The 13,700-nt window shown below is 40.4% G+C and overlaps 1 pseudogene; it reads right to left on the reverse strand.

The window, feature by feature from the left end:
• Positions 1-2,867: 2,867 nt before the first annotated feature.
• The window catches only part of LOC113082395 (cytokine receptor common subunit gamma-like), a 19,609-nt pseudogene continuing 8,776 nt past the window's right edge, over positions 2,868-13,700 (reverse strand).

Raw genomic sequence — 13,700 nt, forward strand, 5'->3', positions numbered from 1 at the left:
GTGAGGGGTGGGGAGGGGTCTCGGGACAACTGACAGAGGACATGACAGGAGCAGACACGGGACGCGGGGCAACACTTACGGGACGCGGGGAGACGACAGCTGGACACGGGGGGACAACATCTGGACACGGGGGGACGACATCTACTGGACACGGGGAGACAACAGGACATGGGACATCTACGGGACACGGGGCAACATTCACTGGACACGGGGCTACATCAACGGGACACGGGGCTACATCAACGGGACACATGACAACATCAGCTGGGCACGGGGAGACAACATCTACTGGGCTCGGGGGGACAACAGGACACGGGGAGACAACGGCTGGACACTCGGGACTTCTAGGGACAGGGTCTGGGGACACGACAGGACTGACGGGGACTTCTAGGATACGGACAAGACTAGACAAATAATCTGAAAAGGCCTTAGCCGCTAAGACAATTGGCATCTCCTTACGAGATGAGACACACTGTACTAGAGTCTTGGCTGCAGAGTCGGCCGCGGCACTCTCCTCCGCTCTCACGACTGCCGACTTGCATACAGCCCTCTTCTTTGCCGGCTCGGGCACGCCAGCGCTCACCGCTGCTGACTCGGGCACGCTCACTGCTGCTGGCTCGGGCACGCCAGCGCTCTCCGCTGCTGGCTCGGGCACGCTCACCGCTGCTGGCTCGGGCACGCCAGCGCTCTCCGCTGCTGGCTCGGGCACGCCAGCGCTCTCCGCTGCTGGCTCGGGCACGCCAGCGCTCTCCGCTGCTGGCTCGGGCACGCCAGCGCTCTCCGCTGCTGGCTCGGGCACGCCAGCGCTCTCCGCTGCTGGCTCGGGCACGCCAGCGCTCTCCGCTGCTGGCACGGGCACGCCAGCGCTCTCCGCTGCTGGCACGGGAGGAGACAGGGTCACAGGACCGGCAGGCCCCCTCTTCCTCCTCTTCCTCCTTGGGCGCGGTGCAGAGGCCACAGCCGGGTCAGAGGCGGGTTGGGGGAGTTTGGTCTCGGGCAGGGCAGTCTCGGACGCCGAAGACTCAGAAGTTGACTCCCAGGAAAACCGTCTCCCTCGTTTCATGGGGAGACTGCTGGCTGTGGAGGGCACCTCAGGACTCTGGGAGGGGCTTGCCTGATCCCCCAGGGTTGCCACGGCCAGGACACGACCCTCTGGGATTGCTGGCAGCTGGGTAGGTGGGGGGGACCTCTGTGGCTCCTCCTCTCGACCACTTGCTCCGGAGCGACCTCCCCTGGTCCCCCGGAACACCACTAGGCGAGAGCCCTCATAACCATCCCGCTTGCTGGCTGATGATAACCAGAATTGCCTCCTGTCTGCTGAGTTCCTTGGTGGTCGGTTCATTCTGTCAGGATCTTGGTAAGGGAGGAACTCAGGTGCAGACAGGAAGTGACTAAACACAGGATTTATTTAACAAAAAAGGGAAAACAAAAACCCACGAGTGGGAAAACACTGACTAGGGAAATACAAAATAACTGAACAGGACTGAGTTAACGGGATAAACAAAGACTCAAAGCACGGGAACACTAACTATAAACAAACACTCACAGAAATACAAAACACTTCTTCAGGAACAGGTACAATCACAAGTGATGAACAAATCTCAATGAACCGACGCAAGACAGAGCACACTAGGAGATCTAAATAGGGGGAACAATCAAGACACGACAGGTGGCACAGATGGGACAATCAAGACACGACTAGGTTAACAAGGGGGGCGGGGCAAGGGAACGAGACAACACAAGCACATGGCCCAAAGACAAGGCCATGTGCTTGTACACAAAACACGGGTCTGCCATGATCCTGCCTCAAGACTAGGAAAAATCAAGGACACGAGGGCAGGATCATGACAAATGCAGTTTATTAGGCACCTTTCAAGACTGAATGAAACCTTAAAATAACAGTAGACTATTGATTGATTGACTGCAATACAACCTAATGAATTTAAACTAGAGTTGTATTAAGACTGATATACAGAAATAAGTTGTGATAGGGGTTATGTAATCTGTGTTATTACATTTCACAGATACAAATGCAAATATGGACTTTGTTTTATGCAGTTAAACAAAAGCCTAATATGAGAGGAATTTTTTATTTGTGTGTGTGTGTGTGTGTGCAGAAGACAGGTGTTGAAGCCACAGTAGGCACTGTTGAGCAGTCTGATGGGATTTACTGCAGCGTGTCTAAAGTGCTGTTATTCCTTAAGATGTTTTCTGAAATAAGAAAGGAAATACTTTCATGAGTGTTTGAAAACGGGACGTGATGTAAAAGTGCAAAGGTACACATAGACGTTTGGGGTAAATTTGCTCAGAAAAAGTCAGGATCACTTTGAACAGTAATCAATTAAAAGAACAAGCAAACCTAAAAAGGGAAGATTTTTATGATGGTTTGAATATGAGACAATGTAAAAGTATTATGCACTCATGCTTGGGGTATTTGCCTTTAACTTTCTCCAATACTATACAGTAAAATGACTTGGAAATGAATACAGTAATAGTCAGGGTGACTGTGAGCAGGAATCAACTGAAAGAACGAGAACACCTCTAAAGAAAATGTTTTTATAAGGGTTTGAAATGGGACATGATGCAAAAGTGATTATGCATTTAGATGCTTGGGGTGAATTTGCCTTTGATTTTCTGTGAAACTGTACAGTAAAAATATGTGAAAATGATTACAGTAATAGTAAGGGTGACTGTGGACAGGAATCAATTGAAAGAATGAGCAAACCTATAAAGAAAAGAAATTATGAGTGTTTGAAAATGGGTAATGGTGCAAATGCTAGAATGCACTTTGTTTTTTAGAGTGATTTTGTCATTAATTTTCTCCAAAACTATACAGTAAAATTACTTGAAAATTTAAATGGTACTAGTCAGGGTGACTGTGAACTTGAATCAATTGGAAGAATGGACAAACCTATTAAGGAAAGCTTTTTATTAGCAAGTGCTTTTTATGAGAAAGTGTGAGAATGAGAATGATAGTGTGTGTGTGTGTGTGTTTGTGTGTGTGTGTGTGTGTGTGTAATACGGACATAAGTTACCTGAGGTGTCGTTGGTCTTTTAAGATCCCCAGTAGACAGGCTCACTCCAGTCACTCCAGAACTTGGACTCTCCACATAATAACCCTATACGAGCCCTGACCTTGAACTCCTAGCGTTTTTTGGAGGGAAAAGGCAAACTGAAGGAGGTCCTGGGGCCTGGAGTGGTGTTCTAGGGAAGAGAGATGTAAACTTTGCCGTTTTGAATTTGGTTGTCAGACGACCACAGGTTGAGAATGCATTACAAGAACAATTTGAACAACATGGTCTTTGAAATTCATTAGTCTAGTCGTCAAGCACTGGGACTTTATGTTATCTCAGCAAATCACTTTAACATTTAATAAACAGACCCAACAAGATATAACATATGGCATAGTAACAAGTTCATTTTTAAAAATGCTAATGACTATTATTATTATTTGTGGACTTTGTACTGAATGTATTATTCCACATGTAACATCATTAAGCCGATAGGTGGAGACTAGTGACTGTCTTTTACAACAATGATCACTACAGGAGAGAAACAAGTGGCATGTTCTCATGACTGAGTCATTGAATAATTCACACAATCAGTGACGGACTGGCCATCTGGAGCACCAGGATTTTTCCCAGTGGAGTTTTGACCAATGTGGGCTGGCCCGTTGCGTAAATACATATATATATATATAAAATAAATTATAAAGCTCCATGTAGCTGTTTTTATTTTATATTTTTTCTCTATAATCTTTCTTGCTATCACTGTCTGTTTGTTTGTTTTTTTAATTGTAAAATATAACTTAATTCACACCATATTTCTGATATTACCGATCAATCTTATCAGATTAACTTTGATCGTTCACTCTTCCGTGACTGCAGCACACCTGCAAAGCGTTAGCACTCGTTAGCCTGTCATTAGCGTTTTCTTTTCTCCTCTCCTCTCCTCTCTCACGCTGCAGTTTTCCACAAGTTCATCAAACAACCGCAGTAAGAATATTTCATCAAGCACGGTGAGTAATGGCTTCTCCTACAATTGTTATTTGCACCTCTTGCCACATGTATAGTTTATCTATCTCTGTCGCTGATGAGGGATTCACATGTGATAAATGCAGGGAAACAGTTAGGCTGACAGAGAAGATTTCAGAATTAGAGACACGCATCCAAACTTTAATTGAGGACAGTAAGAATGTTAGGGCTCTAGATATGGCTTTGGATGCGTCTAGCTCAGGGATTCCTGTACATTGTCCGGTTCCAGCAGAGCCCCTGCAGCAGGGCAACTGGGTGACGGTGAGGCAGCGTAGTCGTGGGTCAAAACACCGCTCTTCTGTTCCGATCAAAACATTAAACAGGTTCTCCCCACTCAGTGATGCACCCACTGAGAAACCTGATGAAAGTGCTCTAGTTATTGGCGACTCTATTGTACGGAACGTGAATATAGAGACACCAGCCACCATAGTCAAATGTTTACCGGGAGCCAGAGCGCCTGACATCTTGGCAAATTTAAAAGTGCTGGCTAATGCTAAACGTAAATACAGTAAGATTGTTATTCATGCCGGCGCTAATGATGTTCGACTTCGCCAGTCGGAGATCACTAAAAATAACTTTAAAGAGGTGTGTGAACTTGCAAGCACGATGTCAGACACTGTAATATGCTCTGGTCCCCTCCCTGCTTACCGTGGTGACGAGATGCATAGCAGATTGTCATCACTCAATGGCTGGATGTCTAAGTGGTGCCCACAGAATAACATAGGTTATATAGACAATTGGACGAGCTTTTGGGGCAGACCTGACCTGTTTAAAAGAGATGGTCTTCATCCCTCCTGGGGTGGCGCCACTCTTCTGTCTAGAAATATGGCAAATAGTCTTAGTGTTTATACTTGACTAACTGGGGCCCAGGTCAGGAAGCAGACAGACTGGCTAAACCGACCGTCTGCTAGCTGCCTCCCGTCACAGAGGTCAGTTAATTCTCACATAGAGACTCTTTCACCTAGATATCACACTATAGAGACTGTGTCTGTTCCACGAACTAGAAAATACAAAAAACGTCCAAACCAAGTTAAGGTTAACAATTTAATTGAGGTTCAACAAATAAAAAACAAATGCAATATGGATAAACAAATGATAAAGATTGGCTTATTGAATATCAGATCCATTTCTACGAAAACACTTTTTGTAAATAATATGATAACTGATCATAATATAGATGTGCTCAGCTTGACAGAAACCTGGCTAAAACCTGATGATTACATTATTTTAAATGAGTCCACCCCCCAAGATTATTGTTATAAACACGAGCCGCGTCTAAAAGGCAAAGGGGGAGGTGTTGCTTCAATTTATAACAACGTTTTCAGGATTTCTCAGAGGGCAGGCTTCAAGTATAACTCGTTTGAAGTAATGGTGCTTCATATAACATTATCCAGAGAAACCAATGTTAATGATAAATCCCCTGTTATGTTTGTACTGGCTACTGTATACAGGCCACCAGGGCACCATACGGACTTTATTAAAGAGTTTGGTGATTTTACATCCGAGTTAGTTCTGGCTGCAGATAAAGTCTTAATAGTTGGTGATTTTAATATCCATGTCGATAATGAAAAAGATGTATTGGGATCAGCATTTATAGACATTCTGAACTCTATTGGTGTTAGACAACACGTTTCAGGACCTACTCATTGTCGAAATCATACTCTAGATTTAATACTGTCACATGGAATTGATGTTGATAGTGTTGAAATTATTCAGCCAAGTGATGATATCTCAGATCATTATTTAGTTCTGTGTAAACTTCATATAGCCAAAATTGTAAATTCTACTTCTTGTTACAAGTATCGAAGAACCATCACTTCTACCACAAAAGACTGCTTTTTAAGTTATCTTCCAGATGTATCCGAATTCCTTAGCATATCCAAAACCTCAGAACAACTTGATGATGTAACAGAAACTATGGACTCTCTCTTTTCTAGCACTTTAAATACAGTTGCTCCTTTACGCTTAAGAAAGGTTAAGGAAAACAGTTTGACACCATGGTATAATGAGCATACTCGCACCCTAAAGAGAGCAGCCCGAAAAATGGAGCGCAGCTGGAGGAAAACAAAACTAGAGGTATTTCGTATTGCTTGGCGGGAAAGTAGCATATCCTACAGAAAAGCATTAAAAACTGCTAGATCTGATTACTTTTCTTCTCTTTTAGAAGAAAACAAACATAACCCCAGGTATTTATTCAATACAGTGGCTAAATTAACGAAAAATAAAGCCTCAACAAGTGTTGACTTTTCCCAACACCACAGCAGTAATGACTTTATGAACTACTTTACTTCTAAAATCGATACTATTAGAGATAAAATTGCAACCATTCAGCCGTCAGCTACAGTTTCGCATCAGACAGTGCACTATAGACCCCCTGAGGAACAGTTCCACTCATTCTCTACTATAGGAGAGGAAGAATTGTATAAACTTGTTAAATCATCTAAACTTACAACATGTATGTTAGACCCTATACCATCTAAGCTCTTAAAAGAGGTGCTTCCAGAAGTCATAGGTCCTCTTCTGACTATTATTAATTCCTCATTGTCATTAGGATATGTCCCCAAAACCTTCAAACTGGCTGTTATTAAGCCTCTCATAAAAAAGCCACAACTTGACCCCAGAGAACTAGTTAATTATAGACCAATCTCGAATCTCCCTTTTCTGTCCAAGATACTAGAAAAGGTGGTATCCTCACAATTATATTCCTTCTTAGAGAAAAATGGTATATGTGAGGATTTCCAGTCAGGATTTAGACCGTATCATAGTACTGAAACTGCTCTCCTTAGAGTTACAAATGATCTGCTCTTATCATCTGATCGTGGGTGTATCTCTCTATTAGTTTTATTGGATCTTAGTGCTGCGTTTGACACAATTGACCACAACATTCTTTTGCATAGACTTGAACACTTTGTTGGCATCAGTGGAAGTGCATTAGCATGGTTTAAATCGTACTTATATGACCGCCATCAGTTCGTAGCAGTGAATGAAGATGTATCATATCGATCACAAGTGCAGTATGGAGTACCTCAAGGCTCAGTTCTAGGGCCGCTACTCTTCACGCTTTATATGTTACCCTTGGGAGATATCATCAGGAAACATGGTGTTAGCTTTCACTGTTATGCTGATGATACGCAGCTCTATATTTCCTCGCAGCCCGGTGAAACACACCAATTTGAAAAACTAATGGATTGTATAGTCGATATAAAAAATTGGATGACGAGTAATTTCTTACTGCTAAATTCAGAAAAAACAGAGGTGTTAATCATAGGGCCTAAAAACTCTACTTGTAATAACCTAGAACACTGTCTAAGACTTGATGGTTGCTCTGTCAATTCTTCGTCATCAGTTAGGAACCTAGGTGTGCTACTTGATCGCAATCTTTCCTTAGAAAGCCACGTTTCTAGCATTTGTAAAACTGCATTTTTCCATCTCAAAAATATATCTAAATTACGGCCTATGCTCTCAATGTCAAATGCAGAAATGTTAATCCATGCATTTATGACTTCAAGGTTAGACTATTGTAATGCTTTATTGGGTGGTTGTTCTGCACGCTTGGTAAACAAACTACAGCTAGTCCAAAATGCAGCAGCAAGAGTTCTTACTAGAACCAGGAAATATGACCATATTAGCCCGGTCCTGTCCACACTGCACTGGCTCCCTATCAAACATCGTATAGATTTTAAAATATTGCTTATTACTTATAAAGCCCTGAATGGTTTAGCACCTCAGTATTTGAATGAGCTCCTTTTACATTATACTCCTCTACGTCCGCTACGTTCTCAAAACTCAGGCAATTTGATAATACCTAGAATATCAAAATCAACTGCGGGCGGCAGATCCTTTTCCTATTTGGCGCCTAAACTCTGGAATAACCTACCTAACATTGTTCGGGAGGCAGACACACTCTTGCAGTTTAAATCTAGATTAAAGACCCATCTCTTTAACCTGGCATACACATAACATACTAATATGCTTTTAATATCCAAATCCGTTAAAGGATTTTTAGGCTGCATTAATTAGGTAAACTGGAACCGGAAACACTTCACATAACACCGTACTTTCTACATCATTAGAAGAATGGCATCTACGCTAATATTTGTCTGTTTCTCTCTTGTTCCGAGGTCACCGTGGCCACCAGATCCAGTCTGTGTCCAGATCAGAGGGTCACTGCAGTCACCCGGATCCAGTACGTATCCAGACCAGATGGTGGATCAGCACCTAGAAAGGACATCTACTGCCCCGAAAGACAGCGGAGACCAGGACAACTAGAGCCCCAGATACAGATCCCCTGTAAAGACCTTGTCTCAGAGGAGCACCAGGACAAGACCACAGGAAACAGATGATTCTTCTGCACAATCTGACTTTGCTGCAGTCTGGAATTGAACTACTGGTTTCGTCTGGTCAGAGGAGAACTGGCCCCCCAACTGAGCCTGGTTTCTCCCAAGGTTTTTTTCTCCATTCTGTCACCGATGGAGTTTCGGTTCCTTGCCGCTGTCGCCTCTGGCTTGCTTAGTTGGGGTCACTTCATCTACAGCGATATCATTGACTTGATTGCAAATTAAAACAGACACTATTTCAACTGAACAGAGATGACATAACTGAATTCAATGATGAACTGCCTTTAACTATCATTTTGCATTATTGAGACACTGTTTTCCAAATGAATGTTGTTCAGTGCTTTGGCGCAATGTATTTTGTTTAAAGCACTATATAAATAAAGGTGATTGATTGATTGATAAAAAATGTACGTCCATTGGCCCAGATGAATGGCCTGCATGGCCCACTTGAGTCAAATATTCAAATTAATTTAGTGTGCTTTGGCTCAGTGTACTGGCTCAAAAGCGCTCGTCAATGTCAAAATGTTTGAATTAGCCAATCAAATCGAAGAAGGCAGGATTTACTGTTCACAGAAGCTGAGCAGTGCACCACTTGAATGCAAGCTGAGGTAAGATGTAAGCAGCTGAATGGCGAGACAATTCAGCAATACTTGTCAACTCTGTTTACGATAAGAAAATGTTAAAAGACAAACATAAGTTTTCAGGGATACAAACTACTACTGGCCTTTTCAAATTTCTTAATGCGATGCTATTCATCACAATTTAATTTAGGAGTGAATGTTTGTAAAGCTCTATTCAGGACTTCTTCTGTAAGTAATTTGTTTAAAAAAAGTACTACTAATACTAATAATTGTCAAATTTATTCTGTCTAGAGCATTGTAAATGTGAATAATTTTGTTGCAGTGATTAGAAAAGTAATATATATGTCCTATTATCTATTAAAATATAATTTGCTATTTCACATGCATTACACACTGGCGATCAAATGTTTGAAATAATTAAGACTTTTTATTTATTCGTTTTCTGAAAGAAGACTGAATTTATTTGATCAACACTACAATAAATATTAATATTATGAAATTGGGCTGATTACAATAAAAAAAAAAAATTCTATTAAAGGGGGGGGGGGTGAAATGCTCATTTTCACTCAATCTCCTGTTAATCTTGAGTACCTATAGAGTAGTACTGCATCCTTCATATCTCCAAAAAGTCTTTAGTTTTATTATATTTATAAGAGAAAAATAGTCTGTGCCGATTTTTTTCCGGAAAAACACGAGCCGCTGGAGGCGTGACGTGTGGGCGGAGCTAAAGAATCACGAGCGCGAGTAGGCTTTTGCGTTGAGAGTGTTTGGAAGTTGTGACATTACCGTGAGGAAAAAAAAAACATCATCCAAAACCAACCATGGCTAACAGTCAGATTCAGCGTATATTTATGATCCAGAATCAGATCCCGAGGCTGAAACTTAACGAGAGCAGCAGCAGCAACGACTACAACAGCGTCTGTATGTGGTATGTATTGAAACTGTATATATTTGCTTATGTAACCCATCTCTCCCGGGTCCTTTCTGAGTTTTACTCACCGCCTGAGGTTCCAACACACGATCGTGACCCTTTTTCGTTGGGACTGCATTATCCTTAAGAAATAAACGATATGCAAATCCGGCGTCAAACTGGGCCTTGTTTGTAAAACAAGCATCTTCGAAATGCAGGGAACAAACAAAAACACTTGCACAACTCCGTCGATGCTCTGTAAAAATAAACTCCGCCCACTGGTCCCTTGATGTTTTTTTTTTTTTTTGGTAATCTGTGCAGGGTTGTCTTGCCCTGGCAACCAAAAACACACTTCTTTTGTGACATTTGGCGACGCTCTCGCTCTGATCAGTGAAGTCTGTTGTGCTCTCTCTGCTCTGCTATACGGGAGCGCGCGCTCTTCCGGGAGAAGTGCTCTTAGGACCCATATAAGGAAATTCCTCTCCATCTAACGTCACACAGACCCATACTCGAAAAAAACTTTCCGAAACTTGTGACAAACCGGAAGGAGTATTTTTGGAACAAAAATACTCCTTCAAACGTACAACTTAATTTTTGAAACTTTGTCCATGTTTAGCATGGGAATCCAACTCTTTAACAGTATAAAAAACTCAGTATGCATGAAATAGCATTTCACCCCCCCTTTAAATATAATTTAAAATGTTAATTATTTCTGATTAAAGTTGAATTTTCAGCATCATTACTCCAGTCTTCAGTGTCCCATGATCTTCAGAAATCAGAATAATATACTGATTTGCTGCTTAATTATTTTCAGTTATTATTTGTGATCAGTTATTACTGATGGTTCTTATTATTATCAATAGGCCTACTGAAAACTGTTTTTGCTTAATATTATTGTGAAGGCTGTGAAACTTTATTTGGTAAAGAACAACATTTATTTGAAATATAAATAATCTATAAGTAGCCTATAAATATCTTTACTGTCACCTAAATTTATTTAATGCAACCTTGTTAAATAAAAGTATTAATTTACCCATAAAATGTAAAGCAGCACAATTGTTTTAAACATTGAAAATAATCAGAAATGTTAATTGAGCAGCAAATCAGCATAGTATAATGATTTCTGAAGACCAATAGAAAGGTATAATAAAATCAGTCCACATTCTGCAAAACATTCCAATTCTTAAAATTCTTCTAAATTATTTAATATTGGTCATATACACCAGGAAAGGCCAATTATAATGTAAAGAAGTATACCTGTCATTCATTAAAGGGTTTATCCACCCCAAACTGAACATTTTGTCATTAATCACTTACCCCCATGTTGTTCCAAACCTGTAAAAGCTTTCTTCATCTTCAGAACACAATTTAAGATATTTTAGATGAAAACTGGAAGGACTGAGACTGTCCCATAGACTGCCAAGTAAATTACAGTGTCAAGGTCCAGAAAAGGTATGAAAGTCATCATCAGAATACTCCATCTGCCATCAGACGTGCAATCTGGGTTATATGAAACGATGGGGACACTTTTTGTAAGTGAAGAAAACTAAAATAACGACTTTATTCAGTAATTCTTTTGTCAACGTTGTTGCACAGTTTCTACATGTTTTTAGCTTTGATTTGAAATAAAACAGCACATCCTTGTGGTGCGGATGACACAGAAAATCATATGGAGCATACGGTGATATTGAGAGACACAGAGGAGACTGTTGACAAATGAATTACTGAATAAATTAGTTATTTTTGTTGTCTTAGTTTACAAAAAAGTGTCCCCATCGTTTCATATAACAAGAACATACTATTTACAGATCACAATACAAAATTAATTAATTTCATTTTAAAATTAAATGAAGTATTATTTAATTTCAAAAACATTAAAGTAGTCACTTTAGTTGCATTCGATATGATTTCTGTGTATATAAAACCACTTTTGTACATTTATTTTAATGTGATTTCAGTATGTTTCTCATAAATCATTAAGCCATTCAGGGCCATATGAAATTAATACCTATACAACATCCATGTGCTTCAAATGTGGCTAGGTTTAGTTTCATAAAACAAATGTCCTACCTTCCACACATTGTTGTCTGTCCTGTAACGAACTTCACTCTAAAAACAGCCGTTGTTCTTTGTAAAATCCCAGTATAGCCACAGTTCAGTGTCTTTTTTCTCCACCACAGACAGGTTGATCGGAGGAGAAAGCTTCACTGATTAGCAACACAGTTTATAAAGTTTTAATTCATCAACTGGTCAATTAATGTCAAGTCATAATAAATATGAATCATTTCTAATACCATATGATTTGAGATTATGTTCCTGCTCTGTCACCAAACCTCCATCGTCACTGTACAGCCGTGTTTCTAATGTATTAAACCGTTGTGGTGTTTTGTAGGGGAATACACAGCCCACGTTAACACCATCAATCCTGAGATATTCTGGACAATCCAGAGTTTCTCTGTGAGTAAACCTAAGAAAGAAAACAGAAGCTGTTGTCAGTTCTGAAACTTTCATCCAAAAATGCAGGTTTTCTATTTTAACATATGCACCTGCTCCTGAAAGTGTAATTGTGCTCATGCTCAGTCCATGTACAGTTAATATAGTCCAGATTTATGATAAGACAGTTCATTTCTGGGTAAAGAAGAGAAGAGAAAAACAAGATAGTTAACACTTAAATGCACTTTAATTTATTTTTCATTATAATGAATTATGTAATATATAAATGTCACAGTACAGCTATATGCTCTGTCTGTAAGGACTGCAAAGAAATATCTACATACAGGAAATATGTACATTTCCAGTCTAAATCACAATTTTATACAGGCTTTCTGGTTAAAATTAAATACAAATATTTAGAGCATTTTGATTTAGTCATTATATGGAGAAACTGAACTGAAAGTGTTGTAAGCTCAAGTTGTGTCAAACTGTCTTTGGTTGTGTGTGCACATCACGGCCACAGAGAAGCCTTTCTGGAAAATAAGCATCTGAATATTGTCAACTCTTCAGGCGACGGGTTACTGGAAAATTTCACCATTTCCTGAGGAGTATCACTTCTGCGGTTTAAATGATTGCCATCGGGAGACATATATATGTAGTTATTACTTATTTAGACATTAGGTGGCAGAGTATGCAGCAGATTTTCTGCTAAATAAAATCATTTTGGCAAGCCTCCCACACAAACTGCTGACTTTAAAACTGCATTTATTGCAAAGGTTGCATTAACAGAAATATTTCCGTCATTTACTGATTTATTTTTAAACACTGACAGATGATTCAAAGTGCTTTCCGTCATTTTGGTCTATTGCTTCACCCTACATGGTAAATTCTGCTAATAGACTAAAGTTTGTTGTGAAATCACTAGAGTTAGAGTTTAGAGTTCACTGATGGATAAAAATCACAACAGAAAATGTACATGATTTACATCATTTACAATTGACATATATCAACTTGGTGTATAATGATACTGATCCGTTCATTAAATGGCAGAACTATCAACAGTTCTTTTACTATCAAGCACCACAGCACAATATCAGATGCATTGGAGTTTTAAATGAGAAAAGAGCGCTCTAAAGGCAGTGTAGTGTTGCTGAAGGATGGTAAGATATCTGAAAACTCTCCACTATCATAGCTCTCCTGCTCCCGCTCTGCAGTTTATTTCAGGCTCTGCTGCGGTGTAACTGCAACAAACCAGAAGAGGAAGCTTTGGATTCATGTGGTTCGTACATGTGTGTGAGAGGGAAGCGTGTGTGTGTGTGTGAGTGAGAGTGCTAACAGGTGTGAAGAGTTTGTGACCAGGTGTGTGTGTGTGTGTGTGTGTGAGTGAGAGTGCTAACAGGTGTGA

This window comes from Carassius auratus, unplaced genomic scaffold (genome assembly GCF_003368295.1).
Source record: "Carassius auratus strain Wakin unplaced genomic scaffold, ASM336829v1 scaf_tig00035992, whole genome shotgun sequence".
Classification (NCBI taxonomy): domain Eukaryota; kingdom Metazoa; phylum Chordata; class Actinopteri; order Cypriniformes; family Cyprinidae; genus Carassius; species Carassius auratus.